The sequence below is a fragment of the Pagrus pagrus genome (assembly GCF_965226575.1).
Source record: "Pagrus pagrus genome assembly, chromosome: 23".
NCBI lineage: Eukaryota > Metazoa > Chordata > Actinopteri > Spariformes > Sparidae > Pagrus > Pagrus pagrus.
Window position 1 is genome coordinate 17,583,524 of NC_140205.1, and position 10,439 is coordinate 17,593,962.

At 41.4% G+C, this 10,439-nt stretch overlaps 1 protein-coding gene across 2 annotated transcripts in view; it reads left to right on the forward strand.

The window, feature by feature from the left end:
• Positions 1-119: 119 nt before the first annotated feature.
• LOC311252917 (uncharacterized protein) overlaps positions 120-10,439 on the forward strand; it is a 45,287-nt gene continuing 34,967 nt past the window's right edge. The window contains exon 1 of one of the 2 annotated variants that reach the window (XM_084346563.1): positions 120-210. The gene's annotated coding sequence lies outside the window, so the exon portion shown is untranslated. The remainder of the gene's footprint in view (positions 211-10,439) is intronic. The other variant, XM_084346562.1, reaches the window with a different exon arrangement.

Below are 10,439 nucleotides of genomic sequence, written 5' to 3' on the forward strand. Positions count from 1 at the left end.
CCCGGGGATCTGGGTCGGACCGGGCACAACTCAGCAGAACCGGGTGTGAGAGTCACAAACAGGCCGGGGGGGAGAGTCTCAAACCACCGCCCGCCGTTGGAAGGAGAAGGAGGGAAGCAGTCTCCTGGGAGCGCGCACAATTCTCTTTTGGCTGTGCGCTTTTACGCACAGACCGCGGATGGTGAGCGGACCTGTGTGCGTCTCCGTGAGGTGAGTGCCTGAACTTGCTTTTTCAAATCTGGACTTAACCTCCACCGTGTTTGACTCTCGTGCCATGCACCTCACCCGGAGTCCCCCTTCCTCCTCCTCTGTGAGTTTGTTGCTGTGTGCAGCATCAGGTGAGGCTGCAGGCACTTTTATCAGCCTGGATAGGTATGCTAATTAATCAGGACTTTGGCCCACCCTCTTTGGCCGTGTATCGACCAATCAGGGATAAGTAAAGTTTGCACAAGTTCGTGGGTGAGTGCGTGTGCAGGCTTTTGCAGCGAAACTGTCTCTGCAGGGAAAATAATGGAGCTGAGGAGGAAATACTGTGGCTGTGATGCTGGATCTGCTAGATAAAGGACAACATGGAATCATCTAAGAGGAGGATTATAAGGATACAGTATAAATAGAACTTTAGAGAATACTTTAATAGATGAAATGTAAGCAATAATAATACTACAGCAGATTAAAGAGGGCCATGTTGATCATACAACAGGCTATGTGGTGTTAGTGAAGGCTTAAGTGTGACCCTTTTGTTATCCATATAATTAGTTAATGCTTTACATGAATACAAATTATTTGAATTATATGACAGGAATTCTTCACAGTGAAACAAATGGACCGGAGACGGAACCACTGGCCTCAGGCTGCGGTCCCACACTGCCCTCTACAGGATTTACTGAGTCAGTGTGAGCAGGTGCATCTCTCAGACAGGAGCCTGGTGAAGGGGAACCATCGGTTATGGCTTCTGTTAACATAAATATCTTGGTTTAATCTGCATCTTTAATCAATATAAAATATTAAAAACATTTTTTATATATAAAGCCATATGTATTTTTGTATTTTGTATTAATATTGAGGGCCAGGTCAGCCTCTAGAGCGGGGGTAACCAATGAGGTTCAACACATTGTTCAATGGAGACTCAGAAGAAATGCAGGCCTGTGTGTTAAATATAATTTGTCCTTTTATTTCTTTTAATTAATCTAAGAGTGATGGTTATGATTTATAAAACCAGAGGATGGATGTAACTTACCATTAGTAAGTGAGGGCTAATAGAGTTCAAGCAGTTTATGTAATGCGCGTTTGGCAGAAAAAAGTCTCACACACACAAGCCATTTGTTGTTGTACTACAAGATATAACACAGAATTAACAGTGGCCTACTTCAAATATGGTTGGATTAAACTACTGTTGTTGTTGTTGTTGTTGTTGTTGTTGTTGTTGCCTTAGAAAAGCAGATGTTTTCTGAGCTGCTACCTCTTTCTGTCTGTGAGAAACAATCTGTTTTGGTGAAGCAGTCTAATGCCCTGGCATCAAAACTGTGTTTGATTTCACTGGGTACTTGTTTTATTCATTATCATTTTTTTTATTATTTTGTTTTGTCTGTGTTATTTATCTACAGTAGTGGTTTTATTAGACTTCATTTCAGCACAGTAGGTGGTGCAAATGAATGCACAGTACTGGCCACAGGTCGCATGCCTCTCTTCATGTGGGGGAACTATTGTTATATAACTATGTTATGAGGTCATGTTTATTGGGATTTACATGATTCTTGTGTTTACATTGTCATAAAAGCCGAATATTTTTGATCGAAGACCAGATTTGGCAGAAAACTAAGTAGTTATTCATCTCTATCTCTAACTAAAGTCTAATACTTGACATAAGTGCTGGTTATGTTGGGGCATTGCAGTTTGGGATACATATGTGTCCAACCTGTGGTGACATTTGTACAAGTTTTATGAACAATGTGCATCAGCGACACACTCCCAACCTGTGTGTTTGGCTTTGTTTGTCAACTGTCTTTTGAGGCCAAATAATGCATGGTGCCTGTTTTCAGTTTCTTCTACCATCACTGTGATCCCATCTTTCAAAAAGTTTGATTTTCTCTTTTGGCCCGTATTCCTGACTAAACCCTCATTAGTGCTTGGATTATATAAGGAGAAATCACAAGGCAGGTGTGGTCAGTTTAAGTTTTGAGATTTATAGAGCATGGGTGTGTTAGTTACAATTCTTAGGATCTGCTTAAGCATCTTTTATGTAAGCTTCTTTTAAAATGTAAGCACATCGATATGATGTCATGACAAAGCTCAAAGTTCACTTCAGGGCCCCTGAGGTTCCCAGACCCCCCCAGGGCAGGTGCCTGGGGGGGTCTGGGATTGGGTTTTTCTGCATTTTTGATGCTAACATGTGTCAACCTCCCACATATTAATATGTGACATGACTTTTCTTCATATGTGTTGCTGTTTCCCGTATGATCACTGACTGCAGCTCAGTTTAACTTGTTCCTCACCAGAGTTACAAAACACCTTGAACACATCGAGTGTTACATGAAAGTGATATATGTAAAAACCATGTGCAGGGCCCTCCGATGACAAAAGCTCACACATACCGTACGCAGTATTTAAACGCACCAAACGACCCAACAGCTTTCCCTCCATTGTGTAATGAGGATTAATTCTTAGCTTCTCGTTCAACAAACAAAAACCCTGGCTGCCTGGTAAAAGCAATTTCGAGGGATTATCCACTCAATGTGTGAACGTGGAGAAGAAGAAGTGAGATTTATTACAATTATAGTGACAAGTGAACGCACCAAATACGTTACTTTATGCTGAAATATTGTTCAAACCGCACACACATTATTTTACCGCTGAGGGCTCATGATTGGTCCACTAGCCCCACAAATGAAGTTCACTTTGGTGTGTGTTTTGTGTGTGTGTTGGTCTCCTCTTCATTGGACCTTTGAACTTACATAACCCTAACACTCTCAGCTAATTCTCTCTAAACCTCTTTTGGTCTTACACTATGTGAAACTTTGTCAATGGTTTCACACCTCACACAAGCAGAGTTCCAAACAGTGGAGTACTAAGAGACTTAAGAGCCAGTCAGTAGAGCTAGAGACCAAGAACAGAGCTAAAGGAGAGTGAATATTGGACGTACCTTTGCCATGAGTTCAGTGACATGACGAGGACTAAATGCTAATGTTGCTCTGAGTGTAAATACAAAAGTGTTGGCTAACATTTTAGCCATATCAACTTAAATGGTAACTCCACATTAAAGTGTGTTTACAGGTCTTGGGCAGCATCACTGCATGTGTATTAAAAAATAATGTACGTAAGCTCATAAATTGCCTCCAGTGATGTCACTTAGTGCCTCAGTTGCATTGTGGGTAATGTAGGTGCCAGATTTTGAAAAGGAAGAAGAATGCGTTTTGATCATTTGTTTTTAAACTGTTTATAATGAGACCGACACCTGAGAGCGCAATGCTTGACCAGTGGACTGCTTTTCAAAACCTGGTGCCTACATTACCTACAATGCAACTGTGCCACTGGAGGACATTCATCAGATTATGTGCAGCTTACTCTGGAGCCACAAACGGCCTTATAGTACTTTATTCATATAATCAGCAGTACTCACCAAGACTTGTAAACACACTCTAACGTGTAAAATTTGCGGAGTTACCCTTTAAAGGTTGATAATATGTACGTTTTTTCAACACAGCTTGTTTCCTGTGCCTGCAAGTGGCAAAAAAAAAAAAAAATCAGTTGAAGCAGGTTTCTACAAAAAGAAAACACTCCTCAGGATGTTAAAATCCTGAAATTGCCAGAAACGATAATGATCATAGCTGTGGCCCTGTGTGTGTAGCCTGGTTTACATTGTGAGGTTGCTTACATAATGCTGAGGCTGCCACTCAGGATGTTGATGTTTTTGACGGCCTCATGATGTGTTCAGCTCTCATCCAATCATCCTCTATCTTCGTACAATATCTTACAATCACTATAAATCCACCCGGCTATAGTCCACCTGCACTAGCCCGTTATCTGTTCAGCCTGACGTGGAGCTGTCCAGTCTGCAGTGGTGCTGAATACTCTTCACGAGCACCAGCTTGTTTTCCTTTGCCTCCACGTTTACGTCAAAGAAAAATGAGCAACTTGGTCGACCCGTGTGTTTTGAGTTGTACTCATGTTGATTTGAAAGAGGGGTTTGTCAGGGAACACAAGTATTTAAGGTAAAAAGTTAATATGTGTGAGTGAAGGTGCTCAAAGGAAGAAGAGTTAAGATCAAGTTGCAATATCAACTAATAACCACAAGATGGTGCTGCATACTGCCTCAGGGTGCGAGTTAGAGCTGAGATGTACTGCTTGGTACTTTACATCCAAAATGTAAATACTGAACAAGCTTTAATTCATGGGAGCAGTGAGTCTTATTACTGTAATGGCTAAACGAACATGTATTTGAATTTCATGAATGTATGAGGCTGTAATTATATATACAGTGTGTATCATGAGAGAGAGAGCAGAAATACATCATACCTCAAAAGTCAAGTTTGGAAATGAACTGCCTGTATACAGGGATCATTAGCTGACCATGTCAGTGGAGATACCAGTTGATGTTTTAAGTGCCATTATATTACTTCAGTTTTTTATGGAAGCGCACTCGGGACTTTATTAAATTGACAATGACCGATATATTTAACCATATTCATTTTCAAACTGTCCCCAAAGGAGCGGGTATGTCCAGAAAAGGTGGCGTAGAAATTGCTGAAATAAAACATTTTTAATTCTTATGCTTGTATGTAGAATGAGTGATTGAAAGAAAATCAATAACAATGAAATTACCAAAAAATAAATAAATGCAAAAGCCACTGACCTGGGGTACCATTTCGCTCATTGCCTGTGAATTTTGTCCACTTTACAGTTTAAGTTCAAGCACTTGAAAATGGTTTCCCAAACGCTGTTTTGATTTATATTTTCATTTCAATGTAAATGCAATGGAGTAGAGGAGCTGCTGCAGATTGTTGAAAATTAAAAAAAAACACATTTTCAATGCTTGCACAAATGGAAAATTATACCGCATTGTTTATGTTTTAATTTTTAAAGTTGAATTAACATCTGATTATCTTCTACTTTGGAACAACTCAAAATTAAATATAAATTCAGTGACCATTTCATCTTCAAATTGTTATAAAACAGCGTTTTAATTTTCATATTCTCCCCAAAAGAGTGAAAGGTATGTGCAAATGAAATACACTGGGGGGTGCTGTTTTTAATCATGTATAAGCCTTTTAATTGAGATGTTGTTTTTAGCACTCTGTTGGTCGTCTTTGGTGTTGCCAGCGGAGAAGAGGGAGCCGTTTCCCTCTGGATTACAGCTTAGTGAAAGACCTGAAATGTAAATAGAGAATGTGATGCCAGATTGCAGCGAGCCCTGAACTCAGATTAGGAATCACATCCAAAACGCATGAGACACACACACACACACACACTAGCACGAGCAGACACACACACACACACTTCAGATTGGGAAACAAATCTAAATCCATAGAAGTTGGCTGCTTGCCAGCTTCAGGAGCACTTTTAATCTTTTGACATTCAGCCCTCACAGAAGCAAGACGAGTTACACTTTATATATTTCTCATATTTTTCATCCACTTTAGTTTTTGCTGGGTTTTTTGTGTGTGGGTTTTGTCATTCTTTAATTTTAATTTTATTTTGAAAGGAACTTTAAACATTTTTTGGTTGATTTTATTATTTCTATTCCATTTGTATCAATTTATCCTTTGTAAATCTACTTGCACATGTGATTTACTCATGCTGCTGCCCTGTCATTAACCTTTCTCAGAACGATACCGACGAACCACTTAGTTATTGACTCTTGCTGCAGCCAGGTCCCCGCAGCGTCCATCAAAGGGAAGATCAGACGAGCTACAGGGTTCCCAAAGTCTCCTGGCCGGCCTCACACAGTGTCACCGCACTGTTTATTCCTAATCTGCCACCTCCCAAATTAACATCAAAGCTGCGGGGAGTCACCCAAAGCTCGGACCTTCACTTAAATCCTTAGAGAACAGATTTACATGTAGTTCAGTGTTTCTGTCTGCAGATTTGAGCCGTAATCTGCACGTGTGTGGGAACCAGAGGACAGGCGGTTGCAAGCAGAAACCTTAAACTGCTGTTTTCTGTTTCTCTGCCCCCAGATTTTTCTTTCCTTTCCTGTTTTTCGCTGCCGTGATGACCCAGTTTCCTCACGGAGATCAATAACTTCATCTTATTTCATCTTTCACACTTAACCTCAGTGATGGAAGAGTGCCGTTTTAGAGGCTGCACTTCAATTCTCAGCTTCCCCTACAAACAAACACATAATTATCTTTAAGGCACGTGACTCTTCTCACCAAAATAACGATGAACAAAATACCTCAGCGAGTGCTTAAGGACAATTTAAGGACTCTCCAGCAGTGGTTTCTTGTGAAGGATTATTCACCAGCTGCTTCAGGGATTTGAACCAGCCACCTTCAAGCCCTGACCCCTGCCCTTCAAATCCCCTTCCTCTTGTCTGACCCCTGCGTCGCTGCTCTGGGGTCGAACGTGGCCGTCACAGCAGGAATCAGAATAGCAAAGACTTAACTTAACGGTGCTCACAGAGAAACACTTTAAGAGGGAGAAACATGAATCCAATCAGTGGAGATCCTTCAATCTACAGTACCCCACTGTGCTGCGGTAAGACCCTGAGAGCTGTTTACCGCTCGCTATGATGATGTTGTGGATGTGAGAGCAGAGTTATATGCGCTGAAAGTAATGAGCGGAGTCTGGGAGCAGATGGGTCCAGAGAAGAAAGAGGGCCCAGCTGGAAGTGAGCGAAAGATTTTCCCTAAAAATAAAACATCACAAAGGACGAGCATGCGATATGAAATCACTCAAAAAAACTTTTTACCTTGATTACCTTGAGCTAGTTTGAACCTGAATGGTTCTGTTACACGATTTCTGGTGATTTGGACATTTTTACCTGACTCTGAGGACTTTGGTGAGACATCTGTTTTTACTCGCAACTGCTGAATGCTAATGTAACTGTCACAAAAGTGATTTAGCCAACTAGATGTAGCAGTAGGCAACAAGGAAAGGACCCAAACAAGCAGACAAAAGCAGGCAGACAGGATCAGTTCAGGGATTTAACAGTCACAAGGCGTTTAAACATGCAGACGTATCAAAAAGGCAGAGAATTAAGTCCAAGGATCAGACAGAGGGGCAGTAGCATCTTCGTTCCCCCGCTGCCATCACGGACGATCTTCAGTGTCCTTTAAATGCACTCATTGAGAGGCTTTTAGAGGAGCTTGTGTTGAGTAAACAGGTGGATGCTCTCTTTCTCACGTCCTCGCTGAGACGAGCTGTGAGTGAGGGGAGTGAGGAGACGCGTTAGCATAATGAGAAGGATCCATAGAGACAAGGACAGACATTTGTTAGTTAGTGAATCCTGCTCTTTTATTAATGGACACACTGTTCTCTTTACAAAGACCTGTGTCCACCAGTTTCACTATGTAGTAAACTATTAACAGTATAAGAGCTGGCAGACCAGCTGAGTTTAGCTTTGTTTCTGGTCTCCACCAACTCTTGAGAGGAATATAGCTGTGTCTGCCAGCTGTTTGGTTCTGGGCAGGTAGCATATAGTTAGCTTATCATAGCTATATTATGTATGGGCTGTAAAACCAAAACAATGAGCTGAAAGACACTAGTTGAGTGATAAGTCCGGTTGGGTTTGTGACTGTGAGAGACCTCTTTCACATCACATATGATCATTTTATCCCGTTAATATGCAGATGCTGACCGGTGCAGCTTTAAAGGTGCACTATGTAGTTTTAGGGAAGAATGTTTTTTTTCTTTTAATTTCCAAACAAACTAAATAAACAAACTCTCTTCACTTTCATGACGGAATAAAGTGAATAAACAAACTGACCTTAAAGGACAACACAGTTTTATACTGTCTTTCTTTGTTTATATGTGGCGGACCCTGCCATCTTTCTAGCTTCAAACAGTGTTCTGGGACCTTATTTTCCTCTGAGAACAGCTTGTTTATTCAGTTAGTGAAAAAAGGAAATATTTCTAAGTTCGTATTATTACTTTATTGATATTGTCAGTAATTAGAGTTTAAATTTCCTCTCCAAAACTACAATGTGCCCCTTTAATCAAGTAGGATTGTGTAGGATTTAGTGGCTGGTTTGTTAAGGCTGAGTTTTAGTTCGACCCAAATGCAGAGATCGGAGACAGAAGTGCAGTCCAACAGTTATTTTATTTACAAAATTACTATGAAGCAGGGACTGCCAGCTGAGCAGAGAGACGCTGGGGAATCAAACATGACAGAACAATCTGGCACTAGAGCGGTGAGAGAGACCAGGGTTATATAGCAAGAGGTGATGAGCTGATGACTGTCAGGTGCATCTCTCTGCACACACACACGCACACACACACACACACACACACACACACACACACACATTGGGAAGCACAAGTGAGGGAAAAGGGGGGGAGGCAGGAAAAAGACATCAAGCACATACAACACAAACCCCTGACTGCCACAGCCTGAAGTAGCAGACATGCTACATTCATGTGATGTGATACTGTGACCACGGCTCACTGTTTTATGAACACAAAGTACTTTGCAAACCAGAATCAACTTATTGGTCCAACTGCAAAGCACAACTCGATATGTGTTGTGTTTGCAGTAGCTACGAATATAAAAGTACAGATAACTATTGGCAAGTAAAATGTCCACTGTTCCACGCAAGCTAGGTTTTCTCAAGCGGTTTGTAACAAATGCTGAAGTCTCTTACTGAAATATAATCAAAGTGTCAGTGGAATAAACAGAATTATAGCTTTCCGTGGCCTCATTATCCGCCGCTTCCTCACGAGAATTCCTCCAGATCTGCTTTATCTGAGCTGCTGCCACAGATTACTTGAACCCCAGTGACAGGGGCTGGCTTGTCCTTTCATTAGCATCTCGTTAGCGGAAGGCCCCTCTCTCCTGTGTGACCCTGCGCCTCCATACTTAGCGCTGATGATTGTCTTTATACGCTGCTCTGCTCAACATACACACACACACCATAAACAAACACACATAAGCCAACTATGTAGAGTATACAGTGGGGACACACTCGCACAGTTTGACGCATGCAGATACGTAAAGGTGCAGATACAAGAATACATTGTGTATGCATGTCTGAGACACGACTGTTGCATGTGAGTGTGTGTGTGTGTGTGTGTGTGTGTGTGTGTGTGTGTGCTTGCGGTGTGCTGTCTTCTTGTTATTATATAACAGTATCGAAGATGTCGCATTAGGGATTAGGTTGATAGTGACAGAGCTGCAGATTGCCACTGCCTGTGTGTGTGTGTGTGTGTGTGTGTGTGTGTCTGATGAGACAGACTTCTGACTCATCAAATAACTTCACTGTACATGCATGTAGCTTCATTATTCATTAAAATCAGAACAACTGTGTGTTTCCTCTGTCTGCCTGATAAGCACACATCCGAGCACTGTCTGTCTGTTTTTGTAAGCGCTGAGGTTGCATGTTTTTTTCCAGACATCAGAACTTGAAACCGTTTGAACTTTTTCTGGACGGCGGTATGCAAAATTTGCTGTTAATTGTTCCCCAGGCTGTTAGACTTTTTCCTTTTTTCTCTCTAATTTCTAAAAAGGGGAGGCAGTTCTCTTCCCTCTGCACCGTCTCCAACCTGTGAAGAGCTGCTGCTGATATGTCGGCAGTGGCACCTGTGAAAGTGCACCGAAAGAACTGCATTTAAAGCTAATTATAGCTGCACTAGGGCAAGGTTTTTATGGTAAAAGAAAATATAAAAAATACACCCACAAAATGGGGCTTCAACAGAGAAGGTGGTTCAGGGGTCAGGTTTTAGTTCATGCTGGGAAAAGGCTCTTAAAAAGCAGGAAGTGTGAATCTGAAGTCTTTGAGTTAGCAGAGCTCAGTTTTAACACCAAGTCCACCACCCACTGTGAAAGCTGTTATGCGATATCTAGGTTGAATTTATTTTAAAGCTGCGCTAATCAATATTTAATGTGCAAATTTAATGAGGGCCTTTGTAGTGATGAAGACACAGAGCCAGCTCTACTTAGTTATATATTAAAGGACCTTCTTTGTGCTGGTTATTAGTTTATCTAAGCAGACTGCTGCTGCTGAGACGAGGGACTCAAAGAACGTACATAAAGTCACATATATAGGCAACTGAGAGAGTCAGAGAAAGTCTCCTTTTTCACATCACGTTATAATCCGCTCACATATGGCCAATAGAAAAGTGATTAATACATGTAAATTGCTACAGATTTCTACATAGTGCCTCTTTAAAGCTACACGTGTATCGTAAGAGCTGTTGTCGTTGTGACAAACCCAACTCTGCAGCTCCCCTCAGCTCCACAGAGCGCTTCAGCTTCGGTTTTATAGCCCACAACTTTATACTGTATT